Source organism: Lethenteron reissneri, chromosome 13, assembly GCF_015708825.2.
Source record: "Lethenteron reissneri isolate LAM-NWPU_2019-01 chromosome 13, ASM1570882v1, whole genome shotgun sequence".
NCBI lineage: Eukaryota > Metazoa > Chordata > Hyperoartia > Petromyzontiformes > Petromyzontidae > Lethenteron > Lethenteron reissneri.
The window spans coordinates 11114212-11127960 of record NC_083791.1 but is presented as its reverse complement, the minus strand read 5'-3'; the positions used below and the strand labels follow the sequence as shown (position 1 = coordinate 11127960).

The 13749-nt window shown below is 51.1% G+C and overlaps 1 protein-coding gene across 4 annotated transcripts in view; it reads right to left on the bottom strand.

The window, feature by feature from the left end:
* LOC133342113 (rho GTPase-activating protein 32-like) overlaps window positions 1-12763 on the bottom strand; it is a 94491-nt gene extending 81728 nt beyond the window's left edge. For 3 of the 4 annotated variants that reach the window (XM_061551052.1, XM_061551054.1, XM_061551055.1), the window contains exon 1: window positions 12663-12763. The gene's annotated coding sequence lies outside the window, so the exon portion shown is untranslated. The remainder of the gene's footprint in view (window positions 1-12662) is intronic. The other variant, XM_061551056.1, reaches the window with a different exon arrangement.
* Window positions 12764-13749: the final 986 nt, after the last annotated feature.

Below are 13749 nucleotides of genomic sequence, written 5' to 3'. Positions count from 1 at the left end.
GATTCGATACTGGGCTATCGGCAGTTCCGGCTCAGCGTCTCGGACCCCTGAGCCAGCCAACAGCCATCGAGTGCCCCACACTTTGCCCCACCGCACGTCACCGACCGGTGGACTATCTGCGGGGTTCCCGAATTTACACTGTTGGGTGGATAGAGGTGGCGGCGGGGGGAGATTTGAAGAAACTTTCCCCATCGTTTCAACCGCCGCGCCGGGAGATCGAATCGAACCGCAAACTTCTCCGTGTCGCAGGTGCAGTGTGATCACCGTGACAACACCCGTGAGGTACGCAGCGCCCCCCCATTACTTGAGACTCGGTGAGGCTCTGACGAGGAGAATGGTGGAACCATCAGCCGCATCAGAGCACGGGCAGGCCCATCGGCACATCTCCTCCATCTATGGACAATTACAGCCGAGCCGCAGAAGTACGACTGTGGCCATGCAATTCAAACTGTGGACCGTATAGGAAACCACTGGACTTTGCGCTCCTTTAACGGAGGAGGAGGAACAGCGACACAACACAAACTCTCTCGCTCTGCTGAAGCCCTCTCATCATGGCCAGCAGCAGCAGCAGACCTCGACGTTAGCACCACATTGCTGCCACACACAAGAAGCGCAGCAGTGAGGCTTTCCTAGTCAAATAAAGGGCATTTAGTCTGAAATAAAGGACATGAGTAAATGTTGTGGCTTTGCTCTCCAACACACCGGTGTGTTGTACCAGTCACGAATTGGCACGTTCTGTTTACGTGACAAACTTTACTAATTGGCTGTGTCGGGTGGTGGCGGGTTAAACGACACATTTATAGTTGAGCGATTTAACCCAAAAAAAACTGTATTATGGATGATATTGGTCACGAAAGCCTACGTGTGAAAACTGGCATTAGTCTAATCATCATCATCATAATAATTATTGTTATGAAGCAGAGGTAGGGACGGGAGTCCCCCTCGATTACTAGCGGTGACTGCCGCCCGACGAAGTGAGGAGGAGGAGGCGGCGCACGCCCCGGCGCTAGCAGCCGCGTCGTTGCGTACACTCGGAAAAATGCACCCAATGAGCACAAACCCCCGGCGCTGATGTAACGAGCGCCATTCCAGAAACGTGGCAGTGGCGGCGGAGTAAGTCGGCAAGTTTAAAAACAATAAAAGTATTAAACTATTACAAAACGCAGGCAAGCCAAGCGTGCAGGATGAATGTTCACGTAGGAGTTGTTCATGCAGGAGCTGTTCATGCAAGAGCTGTTCATGCAGGAGTGAATGTTCATGGAGGAGTGAATGTTTATGCACGAGTTGCATTCGTTTGGGTTCGTGGGGGGCAGCCTCGCCTCTGGACTTATTCATTTATATGACCATTTACCCATCAACTATTTGCTTGCTTATGCACTTACAGTATTCCCAAGATTCTGAAGGCCTCAGTGGATAAAACAAAAAATGTGTGGGTGCCCAAAGATGTACTCATTTTGTTTAAAAAACAATCGTCAAAAGTACAGACTCGACTATGTTTGTGCCAAATTTCATCTTTCTAACCCTTCTGAAACATCATTAGAAATACATCGGTCACTCGCTAGTGACCGACTTTATATATTAGAAGATTAAAAATAGCGATGAGATCAGCTGTGGGTGTAGGAACTGGATGAATTATTGGCGAGTCGTTAAGACCTTGAAAAACGCTGACGGTTTGGAGTAGGCCTTGATCCAGAAGTAGATACATCATGACCGATGATAACGATGTTGACTAAAAGCTGTTTCAAATCCGAAGTTCAAGTTTCACTTCCTTAAAGCTGGCTAAAACTCTAAAATTAAACAAAACTATGTTTATTTTACCAGGTAAGGCCCACTGAGCTATATAGCTCTTTTTCAGAAGCGACCTAACCACAAATGATAGTTCAACAAAGTGGCTATCACGAGGAAATGTATAGCAGACAAATGCTCGAAATGCATGTCTCTAAATGTGGAGGGGAAAACGGAGGACCGGGAGAATAATACACGCGACCACGGGGAGAACATGCAAACTCTAAATATATCATCAGGGTCGGGATGGAACCCACAACCTCCTGTATACCAGGCGAGGTAGTTAACATCCTGCCACCTTAGCGCCCAGCTTAAGACATATGGGACAAACCGTCTCATTTGAAAGTGAACTTGGTCAAAAGTGAACTTGGAAAATACTGCCTCCATGCGGGTGCCCCAGATGTGCTTTCCTCCAGCACACACAGATAAACGGTGCCGTTCTACACGTAGCAGACAGTTGATTCAAGAGCCGGAAAGGTATTCGGTGTGTTTACAAAACATGGGGATACTGGACTCAAATGGGGCTCAAACTCTGTGTAAATTTACAACACAGCCACCGACGGGGCGGCCAGGTGGCTCGGAGGTCAGGGCGCTGAGCAGGGGACCGCTGAGCACCTGGGTTGGAATGTAGGCAAGCAAGCGCCTGCGATTAAACCGGGTTCTCAAGCGAAATAAATTCACGCAATGCCATCACATTAAATTTGGTCGCCCATTCAACTCGACTACATTCCAGCTCCGAAAATTCAATTACCGGTTTGGCCGTTATTCGACGAACATGATTCTCTCGTATGCAAAGCGGGTGAAAAGGAAGGTTCTCTCCCTCAACTCTGCGGCCCAGAGGTCACTCGAAGGGATCTCGGAGGTTGCTCGGTGAGGTCTACTTCTGCTGCGGGACGTTCTCTGAACACAAGGGTCTGCGCTGCACAGCTCTGCGAGATTTTTTTGTGGAATGGATTATTGGTCTCGTGACGCGGCGCCGATAGCACAATCGGGATTACATTGGTGGGGGGTGGTGGGTAGGGGGGGGGGGACGATGACGATGACGACGACAAGCGAGACCAACACAGCCCGACAAACAGGAACCCGCAGCGGCGTCAGGGATGGATTCAGGCCAAGTCAGCGAGCCGACCGTAAAACAAAGCGGAGGACACGATACGTGCGGCGACGTTTATAAAGTGACGATGATCACATTCACCCCCTCTAGTTAAGACCAAAACGGGAGGGGTTCTCCACAACTATGGCTGTGGCCTGATGAGGCTGGTTGTAATTACCGGCGAAATGTCACGGTACTCGAATTGTAAATGTTGTGGGTTGACTCTCCAACACGTTTTGTTTACGTGACAAACCTTATTCATTGGCTGTGTCGGGTGGTGGCGGGTTAAATTACACATTTATATATTTACGCAATCTAACCCAAAATAACCTATATTATGGATGATAATGGTCACGAAAGACCAACTACCACCACTCGTTTAAAAAAAGTGCTCGCCGCCTCATTTGTTTTCGGCCGCGCGGACCGCGTCCGCCTCTCGAACAACGCGACACACACAGAGCGTGTTCACGGCGGACGCGGCTCCGTATATTAATCGTGTAACCTTGGAGAGAGAGATAAGTCTGCCACCGTGGCTGCTGCGGTTGGGACGTTTTACGTTCATTGGCGGAGCGCCCCGAGAGTGTGGAATACGGCTGCCCTAAAAGCTACCCTCTGCGGGAGCGGAGCCGGCGTTTCCTGCCACTATATATTTAAGACAAGGTGCTTTTGTGTCCTGTTGCCTTCATATCCTAGAGTTGTTTTATTGTTGAATGCCGGGGAGGGTACCGAGAAGCAAGGTTTTTGGGTTAACTGCCGGAGACATCTTTGTGAAGACGATATTTATTTAAAGAGTGTAATCTACTTGTGTTCTATGTGTGTGTGTGAGACCGGGTGTCTGTGTTTGTTTGCCACCAACAGTCTTGTTAAACACAATACGGGGCAGGCGAGGAGAGAGAGGGGGCGGCAGGGGGGGGGGATTTTTGCATTTGTTTAAAGTGTGCCAAACATGCATGCAGTCATCCAGCAGTAGATTGACGAAGGGCTGCAAATTAAAGAATGTAACAGTAATCTAAAGTCAAATCAAAGTGATGTCTGGCTTAAATGAGCGTTGAGCAAGTGCTCAGTTTCCTGCCTACAGCTCTGAGCCAGTGGTGGAAATTCCTCATTCCTACGTTGAGGGTGGCGAGTGTATCCATGGTCCTACCAGTGTTGACTTCCCCACAAAGAGGTACTCATCGTATCGATACCAGAGGGGGACGATGGGCCGAGTCAATGGCCACCAAAACGGCATTTGAACTCGGAACCTCCTAATTGCGAGCGGCTCGCTCCACCGCCGAGTAGGTGGATACTCGGTTTGACATTCCCTCCCGTCGTCCCTTCTCCGAAGCTCTCACAATAAGTTGTGGGCCTTTGGGCATTTGCGCTCAGGGAGTGCGTTTAGAAATTTTCAAAAATCTTACGTTGTTGCATCAAACCGCTGGCCGAGTGTGGCGCGTGGCCAGGAACGCTGCGTCCGCCGCAACGAACACCAGAAAAGTCCGAGCGAAAAACACAGCCGGTGTGGCCGTCCAGGTTATCACGCCATGCCGGACATAGGTACAGCTCGTGCCGTTTTTCGTTTGAGCCGAAGACCGTTTCGGTGACGTCTGAGCGACAGCAGCGACGGCAGTGACGGCAGTAACGACACCGTCGGTACGGCACTCGCGACCGCTCTCCGGTGAAACCGCCGTTTAAACTAAAACCAAACTATTAACTATTTTTATTTTACCAAGTAAGGCCCTACTGAGCTGTACAGCTCTTTTTCAGAAGCGACTTGGCCACAACTGAAAGCTCAACGAAGCGGAAATGTATAGCACCAACAAATACTCTCAATGCGTGCGTCTAAAAGTAGAGGGGAAAACCCAGAGGACCCGGAGAAAAATCCGTGCGATGCCGGTGAAAGAGACATGCCAACTTCCAAATATACAGGCGTCAGGATCGGGATCGAATCCACGACCTCCTGTAAACCAGGCAAGCGAGTCAACATCTGGCCACCGTGGCGCCACCAATGGAAACTGCTGCTCGGGGTCAAACCACAGGTGCTCAGCGATTCAGCAGCTGAACCCACGGGCGGGGAAAGCTGCAGACCACGGGGCCGCTCAGCACCTGCGCGCTTCCATTCACATGCAGGTTCAAGCGGTCACGGGAGGGTTGACCGCTTACCAGCAAATATCCAGTACCGTGTCTGGCGCTGCGAGAACGGGTTGGCGAGCGGAAAGCGATCACACGCATCGTGTCAGTGAGCTAGAGGGGAGCCATAATGAGTTCTCGCGTTACTGCCGGATCGCGTTCATGTGTGTCTTGTAACTGCTTGTGCCCCACAGCTGACAGGGCCTGTGTTCCATCCCTGGCTTTTTATGTGCCTTATATTTTTACAGGTAGAGTTTGTCTGTTCTCCTTCTGTTCTGCATAGGTTTCCTCCAGGTTCTACAGTTTCTTCCCATAGCTTAAAAAAACACACAATGGCATTGGGGTTGACCAAACATCCCAATGTGCCAGAAAGAGTCTTCAGACTCGGTACAGCTTTCCTGGGTAAATAATGATGAATTATAAATGTGTGGCCAGCCAAAGGTGTTTGAAAGTCACGTTCAGACCTCGGTAAGTCCCTTTAGCCATCACTTTCAGTGGGCCCTGCTCATGTAGCCAACAGCCTCATTCAATAAATCAGACTGTACAAAAAAGACAGAACGTACGAGACGGACAATACCAAAGAGACGCTACAAACGATACACAGTAACAATCGATACTCAAATTGAAACATGACCCATAAACCGGGACAATTGCATTGCCAAGGGTGAAATATCAAGCACATAAATTCCGTCATGCCCAACACTCCACTTGTTCACTGTGAAACATCCAACGCGGTGAGCCAATCGAAGGTAGAGAATAGCAGTGACACGTCAAGAGGACGACCAATGTGGAGATGGAGCAATGAGATATGCTCACATACAAGAGATGATCAGATGGTACCAACACTGGGCAGCGAGGGATGGTGGCGGTGTGGCGAGGCCTTCATCCAGCAGTCGATAGACAATAGTCGACGATTATGATGAGGATTCAAAATAATAATAACCATTACCCAGAACAAGAGTCTCAACTCTTTTTCAAGAGGGTCCTGCGTTGGGGACGTTTGGCCGATTCCAAAAGCAGAGCGTTCGCAGGTGTTGAGAGAACACAGGATAAGAACGTCATTCCGACTGTTAACAACAAAAAGAGTTCGTGGGCCCGGACCCAGGATGAGTCATCGCTCGAAAGGGGACGATGACCGGCGGGTGAAGAATAGCCATGAGCTGGCCGGCAAAGTCCGGAAGAACGCGCCTGAAACAGACATCCGCCGTGCAGATGCGTCGACGAGGTCAGCTCGTGCGCCGGTGGATTGTAACGCCGCAGCACCGCGAGGGATCGCGACCGCTCGGTTGAGGCCCTTCATCATCCTTCGTCCTTCTTCGTCCGGCAGTGGATCGATCGTCGCTGCTGACGACGGCAGCGGCGGCGGCAACGGCACATGTTTGGCACCGGTAAAACGAATTTCTGTTCGTCGCGGCCACCGGACGCGCGCCGATGGAAAGGATGCAGCGACGGTTTTTCGCCGGGATAAATAAACCGCGGGCGGGTCACCTTCACGAGTTCCGCTCCCCCCAACTCCAAGCCGCCCCCCACCAACAACAACAAAAACGCACGCAGGCACTTGCTGGCACAAGCCTCGCCCCGCATCCTGGATTCTAAGCGAGCTTGCCAGAGGCCTGACGACGCTCGCACATTCTTACCGGGAGGAGAATAATCGTGGTGCTTAGATTTTCAGAGCTAGATGGATTGCTCCATCTGGCAGTGTGGGTGCCCATATAGAATCCCAAACAATGGGCATTACCACGGCGCACGGCGCAGATGGGGGCGCCATGGTGGCGAGATGTTAACTACCTCACCTGGTATACAGGAGGTCGTGGTTTCGATCCCGATCATGACGCCTGCTGTCAATTTGGGGTTTGCATGTTCTCCCCGTGGTCGCGTGGATTTTTCTCCGGGTCCTCCGGTTTTTCCCTCCACATGCATTCAGAGTATTTCGCTGCTATAAATTTCCACTTGATGATAAGCCACTTAGTTGAGCTATCATTTACAGCCAGGTCGCTTTTGAAAAAGAGCTACGTAGCTCGGTGTGCCTTAACCTGGCAAAATAAGAAACTATTTCGTTTAGATAAACGGTGGGGGTTGATTCGTGAAGCTCGCAAACCATTGTCTTCAAGGGCAGCTGCCCCGCCAGGAGATCCAAGGGCCAAACCATCTTGGCGTGCCAAGTTGTCGCATCCGTCTTTTTGCTTTCCTAGCCAAAAAAAAAGAGACACTGGGCACTGTAACAGGGCGACGTTGATGCTCGTTACCTAATCACGTTGCCACCCGGCGCTGCGTCAACACCGCTTGTTTGACCCCATTACACAATTACGCAGATGGGTAGGATTAATTTCTAATCACAGAGTGTTGGGAACCAACTGTGATGGGAGTCAGGGCGTTTTGCGAGTATCTTACGCTGCAGGGTGCAACAGCATCCACATCATCCGCAGGGACTCTCTCTGCCGGATGTCATCGCCATCGTCACCAGCAGCCTCGGTCAATCCACTGCTGGATGAAGGCCTCCCTAAGTGGCCGCAACCTCTCGCGATCCTGCGACACCCCTCAGCGACACTCCACTCCTCGCTGCACGTCCTCTGCTGACGAGTTCCATTCTCTGTCTGCCACTCCGTTATCGTTATTCTTGTTATTGACCATCGGCCATTGTCTGTGACGTGTCCTGCCCAAACCTCACTTTTCTGACAGATGTCAATAAACGGCCGCGTGCTCCGCCTTTCTCTCTTCTCGATGTAATTCCAGGCGTGGGTCCATCTCTCCACACTTCTCCGCGGAACTTTTCAGCGACTGTAATTTTTTCGCCGTCGTCATCATCCGTCATCGTTAACTTTAATTAACGGGGGCTGCTCTCCCGGCATCGGCAACGGCAGCTGTACAATGGGCAACGCAACGCGCAATTTTCCCACAAGCGTCTCGACGTCGATTTTAAATTATTAAGCGGAGCTGAGCGCAGGGTGGCGTGCACGCGTGTCTGCGCCTGCGTGTGGCACGGCAACGGGCGGAGCGCAGGGCGGATAAAACGCAGCGAGTTGGCACAGTGGGAAGTGGTGCAACTGCCAGTCAAGTCAGTCGGTCAAGCCCATAACACCTGGGTCTGTCCCGTGGGACCTCCTGTGAGCGAGCCTTCGACACTTCACGCGGCCTCAAGGTGCACCGAGCCTGGCACAAGCGCCGTCCGTGGTGAATGGGGGTTGTTGTGCGTGCGGCCTTCATAGGTGCTCGCCAAGAGCACCTTCCGCCAACAGCCTGCTAGAGGCTATACGGGGGATCTTTGTCTTTGTGCGAGAACTCGCGATATAAGGCAATCGCATCGCGCTGTATAGCATCTGCATTGCTATGCCCATTACTGAACGGACCTGACGTGCGGAATCAAAATCAAAACGAATAAACAGATGTCCTTCAGTGCTCGTTCTGCAAGGCCTTACGACAGTGCCAAAGGCTGTGTTAAGATAGAACCACAGATGACAGATAGACGATAACGATATTCGGGTTTGCATGGAATTAGTTCCCCCCCCCCCCTCGTCTCTCAAGCCGAGCCAGTCCGTGGTCCCTTGCCCGTGGCTGCTGTCACTGACGGCGAGAGGATGCGACAGGTAAATGACGTTCATTTATGGTCAGGTAAAAGCCCTTTGAGCCCAGGAGTCTGTTATAAAAAAAGGAGGCCTGGACGTACGTAAGGCAAACACAGACTTACAGAGAGACACCGTGGACTTACAAAGAGACGCAACTATGCACTTTGCAACGATCCACGGACACAAGCATCCATTGAGAATCGCATACTTACACATGCATTACAAATGGCCCCGTAGATTTACATAGAGACCTGTAATTAAGTAAAATGTATACTTCCTTCACATATCTGTCCCTCCACATAACATTTTTAAAAAAAGTTTTGTACACATCCATCAGCCACACGGCCTTCGGGGTTTGTATAATTTAAGCAGCATTGGTTCAACGCAAGCAAACGCCAGACAAGTTTTGACATTCTACGTCCCATCGACAGCCATCATCAGTAGAGAGCGACTTGCACAGAGACCCATAGAGACCCATCGGGACCCAAAGAATGACATAGACCGACACACGAACACCCATAAACATCATCACGTTTACCCAGAGACCCATATGATCTGTTAAGAGCTGACTGAGGCCATGAGTCTGTCTGGCTAAGGGAGACCTGGGTTTAATTAATTACAGCAGAAGCATCAACCATTTCCACAGTGTACACAAACAGACGCATAAAAGCAAATCCTAACAGTTTGAACAAAACAATTAGGTTCAAACATTAAAACTAGATTAAACAGAAGGGGGTTATGCAATGGGAAATTTGCGGCAGGGCTACGGACTGCCAAAAACGTCACCTGCAATACAAATGAGGACCATCTCGGAGGGATTTTCCGAGTAAATGATTTGACAGAGAAGTAAATACGGGCACGCATGGTGGCATCGGAACGCAGTCCAAACCAGCGACGGGCTTGCAAGTAAACAGGCACGCGTGTTTAACACGCTGGCCAGGCTGGCACCGGTAGTATTACCGATAATTATCATCAGATTCAGAATGTGTTTTTTGGTCAGGTCGTCCCCGAAGGACGCAGCACAGTAAATAAGTGAAGTTTTCATGTGAACAACGGCTGGCAATGTATTAGGGCGCCGCTAATGCGCACCGATGCGGTTGGAGGGCGATCCGCGCGCATTCATCACCTCGAGGTACGGGGGCCTTTTTCGAATCGTTACGCTGACGATTCGAGAAGGGGGGGGGGGGGGTCGGAATCGGGGGTACAATCAACCGCGTTGCTGGAGAAATTCAAAACGGCGCAGAAACGTTAATCGAAATATTAAATTAGATTATATTTCCTGGAACGAATGCTGGCTCTCGGACAATTGGCCAAGCAGGAAACAATGCTGGAGGAAGGATTGCCCAGCACTATCGACAGCCAACGCAGCAGCGATCCTGCGATGATTGCATCGCTCCATCTCCGCGATGAACGTGCTCGCGAGCGTGTTTGGTTGCAAGAAAAAAGGGGAAAACCTATTATCATATTTTGGTCCTGGCAAAGGAGGTCCCATCATGTGGTAGTATTTGTTTAATGCTGTTGCCTTTTGCCACTTTGGTGACACAGCTTCGTCACTCTTGCAAATGGGACCACATTAACCCCAGCCCCCCCATGGTCTTCGCATCTGATAGGCTCACTGTGATGGCATCACGTTCACTCTATTGAAGAACCAAAGCAGAAGGACTTCTTCACAATTCTGGCAAATCGCCTAATGAAGCTGGTTATTGTTGTTGTTGTTGTAATCACCAGCGAAACGTCACGATACTCAAATTGTAAATGTTGCGAATTTACTCTCGAAAACACCAGTGTGCTCAAGCAGTAAGGAACTGGCACATTTTATTTACGTGACAAACGTTACTAGTTGGCTGTGTCGGGTGGTGGCAGATTTAACAAACCATTTACATGTACGTGATCTAACCCCCAAAAAATCCTTTATTATGCATAAATGGGGCTCTCCCTTGAATCTTGAGTTTCTCACCTGTCTTAAACAAATTCGACTTGAAACAAGAAACTTTATCGTGAGTCTCAACCACCAGGATTGCCGCCGTCCCCTCCTAGCGGGGAACAGATAAGTGGTCGCATTGCCCTGCGGCATTCCCGGGAGAGTAATTCCACACTTTTATGCAAGTCTGGACAATGCGTTCATGCACCATGAATCATTGCCAGCGCGGGGTGCAAGGGCGTAACGATGCATTGAGTGATCGAATCACGTCCACTGCGGAGGGAGGACTTCATCCAGCAGAAGATACACATTGGCTGATCACGATGAGAATGAAGTCATTTCCGTACGTACAGTACAACTAAACAGATGGGAATGTGCATGCATACATAAAAGAGACAAATATCCCCCATGTAGCTTTCACAGACTATTGGAGCAAGTTTGTTCGCGAGCACCTATGACGGCCGGCACGGTACACGAGGGGGTGTGGGTGACCAACGCTTCGCCCGACCGCCTTTGTCTCCCCAGTGCTGAGGTTTACAGACCGCACCAGGTGATCATTTAAGGCCGAGTTGACCTTGGGGAGGACAGACACCGGTTCAAATATACGCCACCAATGTTGGCCCTGAGCGGCAATTGAACTCGGGTGGCAATATTCATAGTGCAGTGCCCTAACCACTACACTGCAGCTCTTCGCATACATAACATCATCACAAATCAAAATCATAATTTAACAAAAACCTTCACCAATCAACATCGTCTGTTTAACCCTTTTTAGTCCACAGGATAATAATAATAATACTCTTTCTCATCTGGTTTACCCCCATCATCATCAACAACATCCTATAATTATCACTGCCACTGCGTGAACGCCTTCCACCTTCACCATCCCATCTGGACCATAACGTGAGCGTCGCCACGGCAACGCAAGTGATGGGGAGGGGGTGACGTCACCCTCATCATCTCATCCCACGCACGCGCCCGCATCATCATCCCACGCACGCGCCCCCCCCCCCCCCCACCAGCTTTCTCGAACCGCTCTCGCCGTTTGTTGCTGGCCGCTCGGCGCCTTTGGGCCCGTGCTCAGAACGAAATGTTGAGACGGTGCTTACCAGAAAAAGCCAAACCCCAGTCTCGATCATCAAGTGCCAAATGCGGTGAACGTCAAGCTCGGAAAAGACTCCTCCGAGAGGTATCAGGGACGCGTTATTCGGGAGGCTCCTGCTACTTTTAGATGTTTGGCGCATGTATTGTTTTAAACGTGATGAGAAATGTGCGATAAAACGGGAAATCCCGGAGAAAACTCCCACCACGCATGCATACGTGCGGCTAATAATCAAAAGCTCCGCACAGACAGATTAAATAAGCCATTAACGGAGTGCCATCTCTAAACAAATCTCGAATAATATAGTGTACAGTATTACTACATGTAGGTGTGGAGCGGTGTCGGGATGGGTGGCATGAACCAGGCGACCCGAGATCGATTCCCGGCCACGGCTAACATCAGTGGCGATGTGATGATATCTGAACGGGTTCAGTCGTTGACCCTTCACCAACGCCGTGACCCGCGTGATGTGAAACATCGACAAAAACCAGCAGCCTCCCACGGTCGACACGGCGAGGAAGAGACCCTCAAAACCCATCCCAGAGATTGACAAGACATCAGCGTCCATCTAAGTGTTGCCACGTAGAGTAGAGAATGGTTGATTGGTCCCTTGTGCCAACATCTCAGAAGCTAAGCAGGTGCCGAGGCCGGACAAGTGGCTGGACGGTGCCTGGAACGGCTGACCCACTGCGGTGGGCAGCTAGAGGGCAGCGCAAAGCACACAAATCCATTGTTGTACTGAACTTCTATGCCACATGCTCTCTCCTCCATGCTCCCAGCACTGGTGAAGTATGGTCAAATAACACCGCGCAGGTACAACGCCCCCCCCTCCACCTCCCCAAGCTTCCCGGGCCCCCCAAACTCGACCGGCAACGGCGTTGAGAGTGTGAAGGAGACGGACAGAGAACGGCGCGCACGCTGACGTATGAATGACTGCGCTCCAGGGCGGCTAAAAGTCCTGCTCCGTGGATCACGACGACAGCCGAATGCCCTCCCCTCCTACCCCCCTACACCGCACCACACGCGCACACAACCCCGAGGCCACCATCACTTTAGGAAAAACAAGTGACCTGGCCAGGCCTCGCTCACCTCGTTCATCAGGGAGACGATGACGGCTGCTGCTGCTGCGATGGTGGTGGTGTTGGTGGTGGTGATGGTTCACGTCTGTGCGTGGCTACGGAAGAGACGTGCGGGGGAGGGGCGTTTGGCGGAGGCGTGAGGATGGGGGGAGGGGGAGAGTGGGGCGGGGGGCGGGGGTGGGTAGGGGGGAGAGGGGGTAGGAGGAGGGGGCAGGAGATGGGGGAGGGGAGAGGAAAGGGGGGCGGGGGGAGAGGGGAAAAGGGGGCGGGGGGAGAGAAAAGGGGCGGGGGGAGAGGAAAGGGGGCGGGGGGAGAGGGGAAAAAGGGGCGGGGGGAGAGGAAAAGGGGCGGGGGGAGAGGAAAGGGGGCGGGGGGAGAGGAAAGGGGGCGGGGGGAGAGGGGAAAAGGGGGCGGGGGGAGAGTGGAGGAGAGGGTGCGGGGGGAGGGGCGAGGAAAGGGGGCGGGGGGAGGAGTGGGGGAGGGGCGGGGCAGTGGGCTGGGCTAAGGGAAGAGTCAGAGTGCACATTGAGGATGCAACCTTCTATTCCGCGTGTTGGTGATTCAAAATCACGGACGAAATCCCCCCCAAAAGAATCGACTATTTTGGCAGTTAAATTTCGATTTAAAGCTTTCGTGACTGCAGGGATTCGTCTTCTTGGTTCTTTCGGTAAAGTCACGTAGAAGGGAGATAATAAAATAATAATAAAAAATATAATAAAATAATACAATTATCTATTTTGGCTGTTAACAGCTTTTCGCGTTGATTCGGCCCGCAGGCACCGCGCCTCCTGTCCCCGTTTGCTTTGTCCGCCTCGTGTCTCTCTCCCTCGGGGCTCTTCCGTGACAGTGAATAATTCACTGTGTAACAAAAACATATACGTTGTCCCTGGGTAGTAAGTGTTATTTCCTAATTGCTTATGCCTAAAAAGTACAGAAAATGGCTGTTATTCCCCACAAACTTTGCTTTTGTGACCAAGACAGTGATATTTTGAAATGTACCTATTTTCAATGAGAAAACCTGGTGTGCATTTGTGTCTTTTCCTTCACGTAAAGTCCTGGTCACAAAAGCAAAGTTTGCGGGGAGCAATAGTCATTTT